This window comes from Lactuca serriola, chromosome 5, assembly GCF_051521515.1.
Source record: "Lactuca serriola cultivar US96UC23 chromosome 5, Lser_US96UC23_V15, whole genome shotgun sequence".
Classification (NCBI taxonomy): Eukaryota; Viridiplantae; Streptophyta; class Magnoliopsida; order Asterales; family Asteraceae; genus Lactuca; species Lactuca serriola.
This window is the reverse complement of record NC_136412.1, coordinates 159,004,077-159,023,443: the sequence shown is the minus strand read 5'-3', so window position 1 is coordinate 159,023,443 and position 19,367 is coordinate 159,004,077. Positions and strand designations below refer to the sequence as shown.

Genomic DNA, 19,367 nt, shown 5'->3' with positions numbered 1-19,367 from the left:
GAGAGGTTCACTACCATGTTCCGGGATGAGTACGTTCCCCAGGTGGAGAGGGAGCGTTTGGCACAGGAGTTTCTGACCCTCAAGCAGGGTACTGAGTCAGTTACAGCGATCACGAGGATGTTCCACGAGAGGGCGATGTTCTGCCCTGAGCACGTGTCCACTGAGCTGGAACGTATGAGCCGCTACTTGAGCATTTTGAGGCGGGATATTCGGGAGTTCACTGCGAACTCCTCGTACCAGACATTTGCTGAGCTTCAGGCAAATGCCCGGAAGAGGGAGATTGAGCTTGAGACTCAGGCCAGGGAGGAGGCGGAGTCTCAGGGGAGGGATCAGCGACTGGCACAGTCTCAGCCGGCAGCCAAGCGGGCCAAGCCCGCTGATCCCAAACCAGGGAGCCAGAAGAGCCGCACTTGCGGGAAGTGCGGCAAGGGTCATGATGGAGTCTGCCGAGCGGGATCTTGCTACAAATGTGGCAAGGAGGGGCATATGGCCAAGGACTGCCCCAAGGGGTTTGCAGTGTGTTTTCACTGCAACCAAACCGGACACCGGAAGGCCGAGTGTCCGCAGTTGCGCGGAGCATCTCAGGGATCTGCTCCTACCGCCATCAGAGCTACAGAGAGTCGGCCTGTGAAGGCCGAGGCGCCGAGAGCTCGAGGGAGAGCTTTCCAGCTGACTGCGGAGGAGGTCCGCGCTGCGCCCAATGTTGTGGCTGGTATGTTTCCTTTCATGTATTTATTTTGATGTTGAGATATTATGCTTATATTATGTTATGCGTAGGTACTTTCCTTGTGAACTCTGTACCTGCTTTAGTGTTATTTGACTCGGGTGCGAGTCGGTCTTTTGTATCTTTGGCCTTTAGTCAGCATATCAGTGTTAGTCGTGAGGCATTGAGTCGGCCTCTGAGAGTTTCCATAGCTGATGATAGAGTGATTTGTGCCACGGAGGTTCTCCTAGGATGTGTGTTAGAGATTTTCGGGGTTGAGTTTCCGATTGATCTGATTCCTATTGCGATGGGTGATGTCTGTGTCATTGTGGGCATGGACTGGTCTAGCCGATTCGGCGCGGTTATCGACTGTGAGCGTCAGCTGGTGACCATACGAAACCCTAGTGGAGGAGTTCTTTCAGTGTACGGCGAGGGTACACGTTCAGGATCAGCTTTTTGTTCGGCCGCTAGGGCGAGGCAGTGTCTACAGCAGGGCTGTAAGGGTTTTGTGGTGTATGTGATGGATACGCGAGCGACTTCCGAGAGACCGAGTTCAGTTGAGGAGGTACCGGTGGTGCGTGAGTTTCCAGATGTTTTTCCCGAGGAGTTGCCGGGTGTGCCTCCTGTGAGGCAAGTGGAGTTTGGTATTGATTTGGTTCCGGGGGCCGCGCCTATCGCTAAGGTGCCTTATCGTCTTGCACCTCCAGAGATGCAAGAGTTATCCTCGCAGCTTCAGGAGTTGCTGGGGAAGGGATTTATTCGGTCGAGCAACTCGCCGTGGGGAGCACCTATTCTGTTCGTCAAGAAGAAGGATGGTTCACACCGGATGTGCATTGACTACCGGGAGTTGAACAAGCTGACGGTCAAGAACCGTTACCCGTTACCGAGGATCGACGATTTATTTGATCAGTTGCAGGGAGCATCTTGGTTCTCCAAGATCGATTTGAGGTCGGGATATCATCAGGTGAGAGTGCGGGATGAGGACGTCCAGAAGACAGCGTTCAGGACGCGATATGGGCATTATGAGTTTGTGGTGATGCCTTTTGGGCTCACCAATGCCCCGACTGTGTTCATGGATCTCATGAACAGGGTATGCAGGCCGATGTTGGATCGGTCGGTGATTGTATTTATCGATGATATTCTGGTATATTCGAGATCTAGAGAGCAGCATGAGGAGCATTTGAGGGAGGTCCTTGGGGTTTTGAGATCGGAGAAGCTTTATGCAAAGTTCTCCAAGTGTTATTTCTGGTTGCGGGAGGTCCAGTTCCTTGGACATCTTGTTAATCAGGAAGGGATATTGGTCGATCCGGCCAAGGTTTAGGCGGTGATGAGTTGGGAGGTGCCAAAGTCACCCTCTGAGATCAAGATTTTCCTTGGGTTGGTAGGGTATTATCGGAGATTTATCAAGGATTTCTCCAAGATCGCAGTGCCACTCACCAGATTGACCCGAAAGGGTGTTGCATTCTCATGGGGTCCCGAGCAGCAGACCTCCTTTGAGACACTTCGCCAAAGGTTGTGCGAAGCCCCGGTATTAGCTCTCCCGGAAGGGATGGAGGATTTTGTAGTATATTGTGATGCATCGATTTTGGGGCTAGGTGCGGTGTTGATGCAGAGGGGACATGTGATAGCATATGCATCGAGGCAGCTGAAGCCTCATGAGACGAGATATCCCACACATGATCTAGAGTTGGGGGTAGTAGTGTTCGCCCTTAAGATTTGGCGTCACTACTTGTATGGGGTTCGATGTACGATATACACGGACCATAAGAGTTTGAGGTACTTGATGAATCAGCCCAACCTAAATATGCGTCAGAGGAGGTGGTTGGATGTGGTTAAGGATTATGATTGTGAGATCCTGTACCACCCAGGCAAGGCTAATGTGGTAGCTGATGCATTGAGCCGCAGGGCGGAGAGCACTCCACTGCGAGATGTATGTTTGAGATTGACCGTGATAGCTTCGGTACTGGATGCCATTCGTGGGGCACAAGCCGAGGCTGTGCGACCGGAGATGCATAAGAGGGAACGGGTTGTTGGTTTGGTTTCAGAGTTCGTTACGGATGGTCGAGGGCTTATGACTTTTCAGGGTCGGATTTGGGTACCGTTTGTGGGCGGTACGCATACTACTTTGATGGAAGAGGCTCATCGGTCGAAATTTTCGATCCATCCCGGAGCTACGAAGATGTATTTGGATTTGAGGAAAGAGTATTGGTGGCCCTGTATGAAGAGGGATGTCGCCTGGTTTGTTGAGAGATGCTTGACCTGCCGCAGGGTTAAGGCCGAGCACCAGAGACCGCATGGCAAGTTGCAGCCATTGGAGGTTCCCGAGTGGAAGTGGGAACAGATCACTATGGATTTCATCACCAAATTGCCAAGGACTGCCAGAGGAGTTGATGCAATTTGGGTGATTGTGGATAGGTTGACGAAGAGCGCTCACTTCCTTGCCATCAGTGAGAGTTCTTCAGCAGAGAAGTTGGCGGAGGTATATATGAGAGAAGTGGTATCTCGGCATGGGGTGCCGATCTCGATTGTTTCAGACCGTGATGTGCGTTTCACTTCCAGATTCTGGAAGAAATTTCATGAGGAGTTGGGTACTAAATTGCATTTTAGTACCGCGTATCATCCCCAGACAGACGGTCAGAGTGAGCGGACAATTCAGACGCTTGAGGACATGCTTCGAGCATGTGTGTTGGATTTCGGGGGTAGCTGGGATGCGTATTTACCCTTGGTAGAGTTTTCCTACAACAACAGCCATCATTCGAACATTGGTATGCCACCCTTTGAGCTGTTGTATGGTAGGAGGTGTCGGACCCCCATTTGTTGGGGAGAGGTTGGGCAGAGAGTGATGGGCAGTACAGAGATCGTGCTTCAGACGACAGAGCAGATTCAGCAGGCCAGACAGAGGTTATTGACCGCCCAGAGCCGACAGAAGAGTTATACAGACAGACGCCGGTCCGAGCTTGAGTTTCAGGTCGGCGACTTCGTTCTCCTGAAGGTCTCTCCTTGGAAAGGAGTGATTCCATTCAGGAAGAGGGGCAAGTTGGGGCCCCGGTATATTGGGCCATTTCGTGTGATTGCGAGGGTAGGCCGGGTAGCCTATCGTTTGGAGTTGCCAGCAGAGTTGGGGCAGATCCACGACACTTTTCATGCGTCGCAATTGAGGAAGTGTATAGCCGATGCGTCGGCAGTGGTTCCATTAGAGGATATTCAGGTGGATGTGAGCCTGAATTATGCCGAGAGACCAGTGGCCATCAGAGATCGGAAGATCAAGGTTCTGAGGAACAAGGAGGTACCTCTGGTGTTGGTTCAGTGGCAACACTGGAAGGGATCGGAGATGACCTGGGAGCCGGAGCGCGAGATGCGGGAGCAGCATCCGGAGCTATTTTCAGAGCGAGACTTTGAGGTCGAAGTCTAGTTCTAGTGGGGGAGAGTTGTAACAGCCCGGATTTCCAGGTATCTTTTATGTTTATGATTTTGGTGTTTTGAGAGGGGACTCGGCGAGTTGGAGCTCAGACTCGCCGAGTAGGATCGCGATTCTGGACGCGGGACTCGCCTGGACTCGGCGAGTCCAGGATATGGACTTGGCGAGTCCGCGCTATTTAATGAAACCCTAATTTCTCGGGTTTGGGACCTATTTAAAGGGCCTTATGGCCGTCATTTGTGCTCATCAGTCCATAGAGAGAAACCCTAGAGTGCTTGAACGTTTTGAGAGAGAAAGGAAGCATTTCTTGACTTTTGTGTGTTGTTTAGCAAAGGAGAGGGAGGTTCTAGCCAAGAGGAAGCAAAGGAGGTTGCTATACTATGGATTTGAAGCTTAGATCATCGATCTAGAGGTATGATTTCGGCTTATCTTCTGTTTTGTGAAGTATAATTGGATTTAGGGTTTCTTGTGGCCTTTGTTGGGTTGATTTGATGGCCAAATAGTCCCTTGCTAGTGATGAGGCTTTGGATCTGGATCCATAGAGGTCCAGAGAGCCTCATTCATCAAGCTTTATGAAGAACAATGGAGGTTATGACCTTGAGTTGTGGAATTTGTTGATAATTCTTCATATATGGTCATATAGAGGTTGTATGTACACCAAGATAGGGGCTTTACGTGGTGAATCAGTCTAGGAAGGCCAGATCTATGAATTGATGGAACAGATCTGACCTTAGAAGCGAGTTTGAGTGATTGCATGGCATGGACTCGCCGAGTCCGATGAGCAGACTCGGCGAGTAGCTTGAAGATTGCCCTTAGATCGGCCAGTGAGTGGTCCAGTCGAGTCATGGGTTGACTCAGTGAGTCAGGGAGAGTCAGGGAGGGTGGTCAAGTGGACTGAGTCGAGTTGGGACTCGCCAAGTTGTTCTTAGGACTCGGCGAGTTGAGTCGGGGTGGCCCCGCGATTCTGCCAGGTGGAACTCGTCGAGTCAGGGGGAGTACTCGACGTATAAAAAGGGAATCCTAGAGAGTTAGTTAAAACGTTTAGACTCGCCGAGTCGCCATAGTGCACTTGCCGAGTCCGATCAAAGTTGACCGTTGACCGTTGACCAGAGTTGACCAGTGTTGACTTTTGAGGGATAGTCAACCTTAGTGTTAAAAGTGTTAATTAGAGACATATGATGTTATAGGAGGATTATAGCTCGGAGGATCGGGCACGAGGGATTTCAGGATTTGTGAGTCATTGAGATACGCGAGGTGAGTCTTCTCACTATACTTTACCTTGAGTAGGTAATCATAGTTATGTGTTAGCGTATGTATGTTATGTGTATGCTATGTGTTGTACTGCATGATGTCTATGTGATTTATGATGTGCATGATTATAGAGTTGGAACTGGAAGGTTCCCAGAGTTAGAACCTGAGGGTTCACAGAGCTTGGGTGCACAGACCCATAGAGTTATAGCCTCGAGTGGCTAAAATTATATGTGATATGTTTGTGGTATTTTGGGGAACTCACTAAGCTTTGTGCTTACAGTGTTAGTGTTGTTGTTTCAGGTACTAGCGATGACCGTGGGAAGGTGCCGGCTTGATCCGTACACACGCATGGGATTTTGTTATACTTGTGATCTTGGGATTTTGTATAATGTGAATTGAGATTTAAACTTGATGTTTTTATGAAAAGTTAATGGGAAATGTTATTATAAATTGTGAAAAATTATTTTGAAATTTACGGTGTTACACGTCATGTGTGTCATAAGGCTCACATCGTGAGTTTTGCATGATCACCCCGTAGACTTGCCATTTGCGTCCTTGCTTCGGAAGGTGGCCATGTGACTCCTCACGTCGTGAAAAACACTTTGTTCACGCCATGAGTTTGGATCCTATCCCATCGCAGCCTCGTCACATCTTCTAGATTCCGAAATGTGGCAAAATGACTCGTCATGTCGTGAGTGTCATAAGGCTCACGTCGTGAGTTTAGTTAGCTTAGGGTTTCTGAAAGCTGAATCTTCGGAAGGCCATAACTTTTGCATACAAACTCCATTTTTGACATTCTTTATATGCACGCGTAGGTATTTACGAGTACTACAACTCTCTTTTAGACTTAAATAGATAATTCTAAGTCTATTTTAAATTCCTCTTATTATAGAGATTTATAGTGTTCGGTTTATCATAACTTCTTCATGCGAAGTCAGATCCAGACGTTCTCTATATTTTTGGAATCTTATGGATGTATACTTTGAGTTGTATTATAAAGAAGATTCATATTTGTATTAGAATTTATCATGAACTACATAACACGCTTACCACATTATTAGGTTAACATAATCACATTACATGATTGGCATAATCACATGTGATTGTCTATTGACCTATTTTGACTGGTGTTACCGATACACATGGTCGCTGAAAGAGATCCTGATATGCCTCTTGATAGTGGCAAGAAAAGGTACAATGGAAATATATGCTTTATTGATTTTTTTGGTTTTGATTTTTGATATATTTTTATGTTGTAGAGGTAGAATACTCCAAGCAAATGACGAGAAGAGAGGTCGACATACAAAGATCCCGAATAATATTTGGATATCAATAAGCTTTGTTGTTTTAGGTTGTAGCATTATAGGTTTGGAAAAAAAAACTAGATTGGTAGCATGCCAGCATAACATATAAAGCTATATCTTTTAAAATATTATTTTCATGTTTTAAAATATTATTTTCATGTAAAAGGTTGAAAAATTACGAACTGCCATTTGGTGGATTTTATTGTTTATGTTATAAAATGTCGTTTTATGGTTTCCAAGGCATTAAAGTCTTCTTTGATATCTACTAAAGCGACGATCGATATAGCTGCCATTTGGTGGATTTTATTGTTTATGTTATAAAATGTCGTTTTATGGTTTCCAAGGCATTAAAGTCTTCTTTGATATCTACTAAAGCGACGATCGATATAGCTACCTAGAAAACAGTGCGGTTTATATTTCCCAAGCACCATAATGTTAAAATATCCATAAGGCCAAACGGAGTGGTCACGGGTGATTTATGAGTGAAGGTGAGGACACGTAAGCATTTTAACATTCCATAACTAACCCACTGGGGTGTGGAAATGGTGTTCACCGGTGGGTTGGTGGTGAAGGGCAAAAAGAAAGAGAGAGAAAGAAGGAAAATGTGAGGGGACAGTTTCATAACCAATCAGATTCATCGTCTTCATCCGTCTTACAACTCACGCCACACCCAACCTACCGACTCTGGGGACGGTGTTCACGTGTCTCTTGGGGTGTCACCTTGGATTTTCACGCGTGGAATTGGTTCCATTCCGGGTAGCCTAATAGACACAACTTAGCATGGCAACACTCCAAATCTATCTTACCCTACTACCCTCTATCCCATTTGACAAGTCTATTCAAAACCATACCTTTCTCCTTCCAGCGACACAACACCACCAACTTTACATATAGTTGATCATATTGTCCTCAAAGACAAAAAAATATTGTTATAAAACGTAACCATATTTTAAAAATATGCATTTTTTTAACAATAAGTTTCATATAATGAAACCTTTGAAGACAATCAATATTCTTATATTATCCGACTAATAAAATATTCAATTTTAGTAAAATCCCTCACAATATACACATAATAAAAATGCAACTTAAATAGACACGCTAAGTACTTAGATTTCATGTAGTTCGGTACTTGATTTGGGATTCTGGAGTGAATTTGGAGGTTTGATTACTCAAAAGCAACTGATAAATCAATTATATGTTTTATAAAAGTTTAATATATATAACAAGGTAACATATTCAAGTGTGTGATGGTTCAATTTTTCATACATTGAAGTAACTATTGAGATTTGTGTAATCTATGTTGTATATCTTTAAAGACAATCAGTATGTTTGTTTTGATTTTTACATTTTCTTGTATAGTTTCAAAATCAAACTAAAGTACTAACAAATGAAAACAAAAAAAAAATGATGGTATTTAATATAACAAAAAAATAAGACATAAAATAAACGAATTTAAACCCTAAAATAACCTACGAAAAAGAGAGTAATAACATTTTATTTTGAATATAAAATATGCCAAAGAAAAATATTAGCTTCCCACAATAAAACTATTAACCAAATGTAAACTATTTGATGTCCGCCGAAAAGAAACCAATGGTCACGATGAAACTAATCGTTGCCGCCGTATTGCGCGAATATGCTATTAGTATTTTAATCTTTTCATTTGTGTTTTTTAAGGTTATTGGTTTAAGTTATCTAGAATTTTTTCTAAGTTTTTAGGATTTTTTTTAATGTCATGTTATATTTTTAGTTATTTCAATCGTTAAATATGTATTCTGTAATGTCGTGGTATCTTGTTGTTTTTTAAGTAATGCAATATAATGTTTTCTTTTAAGTAATGAAAAGTTTGTCTTAAAAATGAAGTTTTTATTATAAAAAATGAAGTTTAAAAAAAAAACAAATTGTTAAAAAATGAGTGTGGCACTCCTGGATGGGTATGGTAAGAAACCTTACTTTTGTGGTAAATGTTGTGGCGCATGTGTAGTAGTGTGACAAAACGAGGGAGTTTGACATTGTTCCCTCCGGCCTAAGAACCAATTTTCTTCCTTTTCTCAGTTAGCACAACCCTCACCAGCGACTCTAGATCGATTGCAACCGCTTCTTCTCTACCTCTCTAATCGATCACAACCCCTATTATTTGTGTCTTTTTTTCCAAGTTTTTGAGTTGCCAAGGGGAATAGCAGCATGCGATGTTTAATTGTGTGGGATATAATGATAGAGACGGGACACTTATGATGGAGATCGTGAGTCCGATATGTGATAATGGAGTGCGGTATGGTGAAGATCGAGTAAAATCAAACACATTTCAAAATCGTTTTATCTTCGATTAAAGATCTCGTACTGGTATTTAATTGTGTTGGATGATTAAGAAACCCATATTAATCCCTGGATGGGTTGAGGAGTTTGGCAACATGTAGATATCTTGATTTTGAACTTCTTGTTAGATTTAAGTTTGATGCTTGAAGAAATATATTTAATGTTCACAGCTATCTTAATTTCCAGCAAATTCCACAACAATTTTAAAGTGATAGAGATCTAGAGAGGGATGTTTAGAGAGAGAAAGGGGATTGAGTGCGTAGTTCAAATCATTAATTTTTTCTAGGTTTAATGAACCATAAATTAACACATAAACATCTGATGGTGTTGGAGGTCTATAGCGAATCGCAACAAAGTCGTACATGTCTTAGTTACCTCTATTTTTGGTGTTTGAATCCGAGATCTCGATATGAACGAGATTATAAACCTGCCTGAACATTTTTCAATGCTTATCTTGATTTTGGTATTTGATTTTGAAGACAAAGATCAAACCCACCAAGTTAGTTGAAATAAATACAAGGAGAAGAGGGACGAAAGCTTGATTGTTGCTTGATTTTTTTTTGTTTATTTGGTTTTCTTTTCACTTAAAAAAGTCATTGAAACATATCATTCCAGGTACTTTATGCCCTATGAAGCAACAAAATAATTTTAAGGACTGAATCGACCAACTCCGAAAATATTATAGGGTATTTATGTCATTTCCCATTTATTATTTATATTATTAAAAGTATCATGGGATCCACACCCATACAAGAAAAACATTAAATCCAATATCTTGAATAAATTTGAAATATAAAAAACCTTAAATCCCAAGATGTTGAATAGATATCGAATATAAAAAAAGATTAAATTTGACATAAACACACCTAAATCTAAAGAATTACACTAGGAATATGAACTAGTCAAATTCGCAAGGAGCATTCACATACATTACAATATCAAAATATAATGCGAAACTCATTACATTTAGAGTTTGTATTTTAGTTCTAAAAATATACCAATAAGAAGCAACAGAACACCTAAAGTTGCAATTTTAGTTGTCGAACATATATTATTAGGCTTAAAAAGTGAGTCTATGCGCGGTTTTCCTTATAATAACAAACCTATTATGGTCAGTTTTGTGATTAACCCCGTTAAGAACTGGTTACGTAGTAGCTCATCTAGGACTTTTATCAAACACTATGTGTTCATCTAAATGGCCTGTAATATTGAGAAGATTAAAGAAAAACTTCTCTGAATTTCATCCATCCTTTGCCCCTCAGTCACTCTCCTTTCTTCTTTAGCTTTATGCAACACAACCAATGTTATGAAAGTCAATAACCAAATAAGACACCAATAACAGCAACACATTGACACATTGCAATCAAGCATCATACCTTTTTATACAAAATAAAGGTTCCAATTATCGTTTGAATCCTAACAAAACTACATGATAGTTCCATCACTACAACTATGCAAGAGCACCAACAAGAAATACAGCCAGCAATATTGTTAGTATCAACATATCTAATCACACATACTAAGCTAGTTTCCACAAGTTTCTAGTAAATTATCTCCCAAATTCAGAGTTTGGTATCATTAACACAATGCACAATGAAGATACATTGTTTTCATGATCGACCACCTACAGTTACTCGCAGGAGAAGGCTTAGAGTAGAATCCTGCTCAATATTATTATCAGCCAAAGTCCACCCATGTAGTTTCTTCCCATCAAATAAAAGCTCCTGCTGATCCAACTGGAATTCCCTCTTTCTCCTCAATCATTTCCATCACATAACGAATAGTGTTCGAGCTTTCCACCTCCAGGCTGATGGTTTTCCATGTCAAAATCTTAACAAAAATCCTCATGTTACCTTTTCCAAACCCCATAAACAGATCCAATGTTGATCCTTGTTGGATGTTATACTCCTTCAAAGTCATATTATCTTTAAGGTTCTTTCCAGCAATGGTCAAGCGTTGCTGATGCAGTGGAATCCCCTCTATGTCCCGAATCTTTGACTTCACAGTATCAGTGTTCTCTGAACTCTCCACCTCCAGCTTTATGGTCTTCCCTGTCAAAGTCTTTACAAAAATCGGCATATCACTTCCTGCTTTAAACCTCAGAATCATGTGCAATGTAGATCCATTTTGGATGTTTTGATCCCTTAGAGTTTTACCATCCTCTAGGTTCTTTCCAGCAATGATCAAATAATATCGAGAAAGTGGATTCCCATCTATCTTTCGGATCTTTTTCTTCAAATTACCAATAGTCTCGGAGCTCTCCACCACCATCGATATAGTTTCCCCTGTCAGAGTCTTAACAAAAATCCGCATATCTCCTCTCAACCAAAGACTCAGGTGCAAAGTAGATTCTTTTTGGATGTTATAATCTGCCAAAGTTCTAGAGCCCTCGAGGGCCTTCCCTTCAATGTTCAAAAGCTGATTTTGCGGTTCAATCCACTCTATTTCCTCAATCTTCGACTTCACTTCACCAATTTTATCGGAGCTTTCAACTTCCAATGTGATGGTCTTGCCCATTGGCGTTCTGACAAAGATCTTCATCCCGCTACAAAGACGGAGGACGAGATGTAGAGTAGATTCCTTCTGAGTACTGTAGTCCGCTAGGGTGGATTCCTTCTGAATATTGAAGTCCGCTAGGGTTCTGTCATCTTCCAACCCTTACCGGCGAAAATGAGCCTCTGCTGATGAGGAGGAATACCTTTCTTGTCATGAATCTTGGGTTAGACGTTGTCGATGATATCCGAGCTACCAGTAATAGTCTTTCCGGCGAGGGTTTTGACAAAGATTTGCATGCCGCCGCCGCGAGGGCTGAGACTGAATAATGAGGGTTTTGATCGATGGGCTTGAATGTAAGGAAGGAAAAAATTGAAGAGACCAAAAGGCCAACGATATAGAAATCAAACACTTTCTATTTTTTTTCTTTGGGCGTAAAGTGTATCAAGTGTCTAAATGAGGTTTTCAAAGTGGTTGATAAAGTGTCTAAATGAGGTTTTCGGTGTTGTTTTTCATTGTGCACTCCAACCATTTGTTGGAATGTCACATTTTATTTTGAATTTCTGTTTCTAATTTTGAACCTTATCTCGAGGCTTTCATTAGATTTGTTTGTGTGTTTATGACGTCTTTTCATATATTTACATGCAGAACTCGGTCGTGTCTTTTTCGGGGGTTTCATTGTTTCCCGAATGGTGAAGTAGTTGGTAAAGAGATTTCTTGTATGATTTCTCATCTCAAGAGTTTACACCTCCTTACGGATGAGCGGTGTTGCAAGAGGCTATTTCCTTGGACCATGGATTGTTTATGATAGTTATAGCAACATTGAAGACATTTGGTCAATGGATATGTGGGGATTGTGTGAGTCTACATGCCTTGAGTCATTCGTGTCATTACTCAGATGGTTTTGTTAAATTTAATGACTAGGTTGATGACATGAGCAGACATATTGTTGGTAATCAAAATCCGCCACCCAATGAATCGTATGTCGACCTCAATGAGGGGTTAGTGTTGGATGTTCAGCTCCTTGACCATGTGTTTAAGATACCTACTACTATATTCAAAAACATCTCTCATAATTGTCGTATGACTTTCTCTTAAACTTTGAAAGTAGCCCTTTCCAATGTGATTGCTCATCCGGGGTCCGTTGAGGCGTTCTGTTGGATTAGGTGTCTAAGCCAGTAACTAAACTGGTATATACTTGAATTAAAAACAATGTCCTTTTTGGGTTACCATCAAAACTAGTAATTGACAAAATGATTTTTGGAGAGCGGGGTTGATTTATTGGTTTATTATATTATTAATAAATAACAATAAATAATTTATTAATATATTATGATATTAATATATTAATTATAAAAAGTATTATTTAATTAATAATTAATTAGAAATTACTTGGATTTAATTTTGGGATTAATTTGATTAATTAAAAGTGTAAGGACTAAAGTTGTAATTGTTCATAGTTGAATGAGAGAAGGATTCTGGAAGATTCCTAGGGTTGGCCGAAATTTGGTTTAATCATCGGGTTTCTAGATTATTTCATGTGGATAATATGGATAATATAAATAATATGGATAATAAGGAAATTAGATGAAGTTTAGATTTGAAATAATATTATTTTATTTCAAACTAGGGTTATCTAGAGTTTTTCTATTAGTTATAAATAGGACCATTTGCATATGATTTTCGGCCACTAATATATCTAGAAGGATAGCTAAAAATCTCATCCTCTATCCTCTTTCCCCTCAAGCCTTCTATTCCTAGGGTCTGGGTAAAAACCGTTAGAGGCATTGGATTTCTAGTGGTAGCTTTCCAAGAGATCATAAGATATGAATTACTTTGATTATTTGCTATAATAATCAAAAGATGTGTCAGCCCTAAATCCCTTATAATTTCGATTATTGTAGGGCCTTTTTAGTGATCTTGATGTTCAATTGTTTATTGCTTTCAATAGAGAAGACTTAGATCCAAATAGGTTGCATGTGAACTTAAGGGTTAAGTTTTTAACCACATGTTTTAATTATAACCTATAAAACCTATCAGTGGTATTCGAGCTATAGTTTTCAATTGATTTTGCATAATGTTAAATAGATCAAAATTAGGGTTTATAGAAATTAAACCCTACAGGATGAAATTTAGAAAATGGCTAGGATTCTTGAAACCTAGCCTCCACCCCTTAAATTTCAAAAAATGCTAGCGTAAGATAGGGTTTATCTGGTTTCTTTAATTATTGTTTTAAAACCATTAAAATTTAAAATTTAAAATTGGATAACTGATACCTTAATTTTCGAAAATTAGATAGGGTTATGAATTAGGATTAAATTTGAATTATTTGATTAATTGTTTATAGTAAATAATTATTTAATCCATAAGTGATTTAAACTAATTTAATTAATATTTAATTAAAAGATACAGATTAAATCATAATTGGTTTAAATTTAATTGAATTAAAATTTTAATTTAGATAACTAAAAGTTTAAACCTTGTATTTTGAAATATTTAAAAATACACCTCATACATATATATATATATATATATATATATATATATATATATATATATATATATATATATATATATACACACACACACACACACACATTATTAAAAGTTAATTACTATATGTATAAGTAAAGTCGGTCAAATCAATAGTAGGCCTCGTTTACGAAATCATGCTACAAAGAAGGTGTAAGGAAGTGGCCTATAAATGATTGTTAAATGTGTTCTCACCCACCGCTCTCCTGTATGGTGGAGGGTCATTAGTCGAAAGGGTTTAATAGGACATAATCTCATTAAAAGTATAATAATATAAAAATACTAGAACCTTCTTTAAAAATCTCACTCTAGTTACTTTAGGAAAAATGTGAAAAGTATGTTAATCCATGAAAACACACATCATACTTTATATGTCGTTAGTGGATTGTGTGTGGTTAATTGACGCACGGATAGGGACTTTAAATAGAAATGATGGGCATCTCAAAAATTATCATTGTTAATGGAGAGCGTATGGTTAACTGAAACATTAATTAGAGATGATAAATGACATCGAGGTTGCCAAGCATGTTTGCATGGTTATTCACATCTTGTTTGTGATCATAGGCTCCCAGTCACAAATAGAAGAGCATAATTTGAGATTAAACATGACATTGATAAAATTCAATGAATCTTAAAAGATCAAGGAATTTCATAGATTTAAATTGGTAAATTGTTTTACCTACATTCATAAATGTGCAATAAGATTACGACATCTCTCTTCTTAGTTGTGAATTGTTGTATTGGATCCTAGCCTTCAATATTTATGGGTTCAAATATTAAGGAATTTATATGAACTAGCTAAAACTTTTCTTCTCCTATAGATGTCTACTTCAAATGGTGATGCTTCTGCTGCTCAAACCTTAACCAACAACAACAACTTCACTCTGTTATCAATCCTCCCCAAAGAGAAATTAGCTGGTCCAAACTACATGGATTGGATGCGAAATCTCAAAATGACTCTTCGATACGAGGGAAAATAATGTCCTCGAAAAACCTCTTCTTGAAATTGATGATTCAACTTCTACTCCTGAAGAGCTTGTCACTTATAAGAAAGACTATGACAACACAATGAAGGTCGCATGCATCATGGTTGCAACCATGGTACCAGAGTTTCAAAAGTCCTACGAGGACTACTGGCCATATGGGATGTGCTTGGATCTCGCGGAAAAGTTTCAAAAGAAATCACGTCAAGCAAGGTATGAGGTCGTCAAGGCGTTGATGGTATGCAAGTTAAAGGAATGAGACTCTGTGTGAACCATTGTGTACAGAATGCATGGATATGTGGAGTGTTTAGAATAGCCTAATGTGTCTTTCGACAACGAGTTGGCCATAAATGTGGTCCTTGTAACATCCCAAAAGCCAAGTTTAAAATTTTCAGTTTTTTAAATAATATGACATCCATTGTTAATAAAATTACATTCAGGATAAACAATTTGTTCATAAACCATTATTGAGAAATCGGAGTTTTAATGAAGACAATGCAGAATCTCGAATAAAAAATTGTCAATGTGTATGTACAGTCCCACCTTCGCAACCTGATAAATACCTACAAAATGGTTAATCCATAACTTTAAACACAAGGCTAGTGAGTTCCCCAAAATATCACGTACATCACATCATAATAAACAACTATGGGTTATCAGCAACCCTGAGGATCGTCAGCGGTCCCAATGGGCTAGCAGCACACCCTATAGATTAACAGCACACCTCACGAGTTATCAGCAACCCTGAGGACTATCAGTAGTCCCATAGACTCACATTAGTCTAGGAGTTATCAGCAAGTTGATTCACATATAACAACAAAAAACAAAATAAGACCCAACTAAATATTACAGCTCTCTCCCAGCGACGACTGGTCCTACAAGGCACCTAACAGCAATAAAGAGTACCCTCTAACTCTACACTCTAAAACCCTTAGTTTGACCAAAAACCAAACATGCCAAAAAGTCAATGGTCAAAGTCAAAGTTAACAACCAACAATACTAACAGTTCACCCTCACGTCATGACCAACCCTTGGTCATGTCATGAGAACACACCACGACGTGACCCCCTGTCACGTCACAAACACAACAGGACAAGATAATCATGGAATCCTTCATCGCCACATCTTGACACTCTCCAAGTCACGACGCGACCACAGTTTGAAGTAGAATCCTAATGGTTTGAGTCCTTAATCCATTAAGTCATCAACTCCAACTTTCTAGAAGGTTTTCTCCATTCCAAAGCACCATAAAAATCATTTTTTTTAAACATGCATGTCCAATGCATGTCTTGATCACAAGCTAGGTCAAAATAACCAAAATAAGATGCTAACTTAAAGCATGGTGCCCAAAAGATTATGAAAGATCAAATCCATAGACCAAAATACTCTTGTGACAAGGTGGAATGATAAAGTTGCAAAATTTATCACATCCAACAACACAATCTTCATTTAATGGACCAAAAACAAGCTTAGAATCTAGACCTAACAACTTATAAGCATAAAGGTGGAAACTTGAATCATACCCAAGGTCAAAAAAATAGTTGGAAGCTGAGATCTTCTTATGCAGGCTCCAAAAATCCATCTTGAAAGAGATTTTTTCTAAAATCCACCAAGAACTCCAAAAATGGATGAGAGAGGAGAAGGTTTCTCAAAGTGGTGAAAAAGAGACTAGGGTTTCTCTCAAGAGGCCTTAGATGAGATGGAGGAGGGAAAAATACCCCTAAAACATATAAACACTATTTAAATACATAGAAAACTGAAAAATTCAGTGCTTGGGTTGCCCAGTTCTCACCTCATGACAACTTGTTTTTCACCTCGTGACGGCCCTCACATCGTGACATCATTCATGTCATGTCGTGACAACGCGTTTTCCCCAAATTCCAATCCAACTTCAAACAGTCATGACTTCTTCGTTTCAACTTTGTTTTTGATGATCTTTATATGCATGAAAAGGTATCGACGAGCCCCACAAGGCCACAACCCTATCTAGATACTTTTGGCTGAATACATGTCAGACTAAAACCATAATCCATGCAAGAAGCCCAATATATAACTTTTCATACTTTACCCTTTTGCTTCGAAGCGAAATTCGATGTATTTAATCACTTAACCCCAACATTATCAACATCTGATAGGGTCTAAAATCTATTCCCTTTAAGCACAAGACCTTTACTCCATCCATTTACAACCTGCTATCTCGATAATAGAAACATACAAAAACTAGGTGTTATAATTCTCCCCCACTTAAACTGAATTTTTCCTCAAACTTTGACTTGGTTAGAATTTTAACTACACTAACACAATCCATATGTGACCTCTAACTACTTCATATAATCAGCGCATCCATATCGAACTCGAGAGACCATCCATAACACAACTAATCCAAAAAAACCACCCAATCACTTGAAACACTCAACTGCAATAACTACCTCTCCAAACACTAAGACCCAACTCATAGCGAATCCACTTAAATGGGAACTTCCATAACTGTATCTTTTAACCATCGCCATCAATGTACTACACAAAATCGGGAGCACAATAGTCCAAACTTTATAGACACACATAATGGCTGATGATCATCCACTCGCCATTCTTACCCTAAGTCCCTGATTTGGAACACCACTAAATTATGCATAGTATCCCGCAAAACATTTCGATCAAGGATTCCAATCTATCCAAAATTTGGAAATTGCCTAAAATTTCTCAAATAAACACTTGGCTTCCTGACAAGAAGTGACTAACCAAGTGTTCCCACAAGCATAACCATGGTCAATATAAAATCTTGCGTGACAATGAAGCTCCCATAACAGCTCAAATGCACAACCATCTACCAAAAATTCCTAAGATATTTATAACCTTCTGCATCACTGGCTTCCTGGTACTTTAACTAGCATACCGCTACCCATATGTCAATCTGAACAACTATGGTTCATCAGTGACCCAAGGGATATCAACAATCCTGGAGTTATCAACAACTCTGAAAATACTCATAACAACCATGAACTACTAAGACTCAGCTAGCCTAGCATGCATACCACTATAACATAGGTAATATAGGGAGAGAGCTCACACAAAGCCTCATAATAAAAGGAACATGATTCCACTAGTAAGAATCCCAATAATGAGCTGCTAATATACCACCATGACTTTTCCAGAAAGTCAGTACCCTACAACTTCCCGATTCAACTTGTCAGTCATTGAGCCACCAATGACAACACTATACTGAAAAACACCCATCTATGCCACATGACTAACAAACCAACACATGGGTCTCTATTACACAACTATCGACCCTACTTATAAAAGTGAAATCCACGATGGCACACGACACGTCATGACGCCATCCAGCCATTGGGATGATAAGCTTACGATTCTTCACCATTCTTGCCATCATCCGACCACAAGCATGCAGACTCCCGACCAACATCCAATAGGCCCTAAGACACACTACCATCATTCCATTGATCGGTAGGAACCCAGTCAACATCCCACTTAGCACTTGCCAAAAATACAGGAGCCATACCATTCTGAAACACACACTCTTCCATAATCCACTAACACTGATGCATTGCCAAACGAAACATGACCACACACAACCAACAATAGATAGAAAATTAAAATTTCATTCCAACTTGAAAGAAAAACTTATCACATCCTCCGGGAGGAAACACAATGCTCCCTAACCGACTGTGTTCCTTCTTAATCGTAACATTACCCAAAAGGCGACATACCAACAAATCAGACGATGCGATGAACCTCAACTACTATTAAACACATTCTTCTTATTAACCACAACAAGGTCCCACCTATGCATAAATAGACCAATAAAACATCCAATTTCGGAAAGAATTCCAAAATTAACAAAAATTGTTGCCAAAACCCTGCTTGAGTCAATCCTAATACCAACCCAGGCAATGTGACCTGCCAAAACTGAATTTTTGCGTAGCTACTATTATACCTGAAAAACCGAACAACGTTGCTCCGATATCCGATCTTCCAATACTAAGGCCAATTGCCATCATAAAACTATTAGGAATAACAATTCTACCACCAAGAAATTAAGAGAACACCTACATAGAGACCAAGATAAAAACTTTACTAAACTCAAGTAAGGTAGACTCATCAATTTCCCGTTTCATTGATACAATTTGAAACCTTCGAATGACCTTAATGAACTCTGAGGTCAATAAAACATTGTCCAAATCAACCAAAGATAACAAACCCATATTATGGGCTAACCATGCTTCCTATAACCGATGCATAAAATAATGGTACGATGCCTCTCCATCCATATCAACGGAGATGCCAAAAAAGAACTATTAACCACATCGTGGGTGCATAGATTTTAAGGTTTTTGTCAGTTC

General features: G+C 39.6%; 2 pseudogenes; one reads left to right on the top strand and one right to left on the bottom strand.

The window, feature by feature from the left end:
- Positions 1–12,012, bottom strand: part of LOC145053180 (uncharacterized) — a 91,235-nt pseudogene extending 79,223 nt beyond the window's left edge.
- The window catches only part of LOC145053182 (polyubiquitin-like), a 216,143-nt pseudogene that overhangs the window by 8,898 nt on the left and 187,878 nt on the right, over positions 1–19,367 (top strand).